Raw genomic sequence first — 755 nt, forward strand, 5'->3', positions numbered from 1 at the left:
GATTATCTTCCTGAACTCACAGAATAAAGCTCAGTCCTGCTTTTCTGATGGATACAGCTATTTTCTGACATCATACACTCCAGCATTCTTGTGATAAATCAGCTTTCTCTGCATCCTTCCTGAACCTTCTATCCTGATAATTTAACAGACATCTCAATTTTCCTGTTCATTTTTATGGTGTCATTTCTATATAGGATCACAGCAGATTTCTACACTATAGTTCATCCTTCTCGGGATTATAATGACCTCTCAATAAGACCTACTGTTATGACCATCAACAGCATCTGATCATGAATACACTTGAAGCTGGAAGACTCCCTTTTCCAGTGCTGAATCCACCCCATGTGGGTGCTGGAAGTTTGATTTTCCTGAGTTTCTGTCTCCTTCCTTTCCTGCTGCTGTAGCCTGAGGTCCCAGCTTCATCCTGAGCTGTTCCTTGTAATGGACCCATTCTGCTGTTCCATTTGCCCTGTATGCTCATATTCTTTACTCAACTCTCTTTTTCTAATGTTAATCTTTGGAATTCCTAGGTGACTCAAATGGTAAAGAATCCACTGGCAGTACAAGAGATCCGGGTTGTTTCGATCCCTGCGTCAGGAAGCTCCCCTGGAGAAGGCAATGACTATCCACTCCAGTATTCTTGCCTGGAGAGTGTCATGGAGAGAGGGGCCTGATGGGTTACAGTCCACGGGGTCCCAAAGAGTGGGATACAACTGAGTACCTAAGCATACACACGCTTCACAGCAAATGTCAAT

The 755-nt window shown here is 43.6% G+C and overlaps 1 protein-coding gene across 1 annotated transcript in view; it reads right to left on the reverse strand.

Moving 5' to 3' along the window:
• Nucleotides 1-755, reverse strand: part of LOC105001998 (serum amyloid A protein-like) — a 12225-nt gene that overhangs the window by 10920 nt on the left and 550 nt on the right. The gene's annotated exons all lie outside the window — the stretch shown is intronic.

Source organism: Bison bison, unplaced genomic scaffold (assembly GCF_000754665.1).
Source record: "Bison bison bison isolate TAMUID 2011002044 unplaced genomic scaffold, Bison_UMD1.0 scf7180017864388, whole genome shotgun sequence".
Taxonomy (NCBI): domain Eukaryota; kingdom Metazoa; phylum Chordata; class Mammalia; order Artiodactyla; family Bovidae; genus Bison; species Bison bison.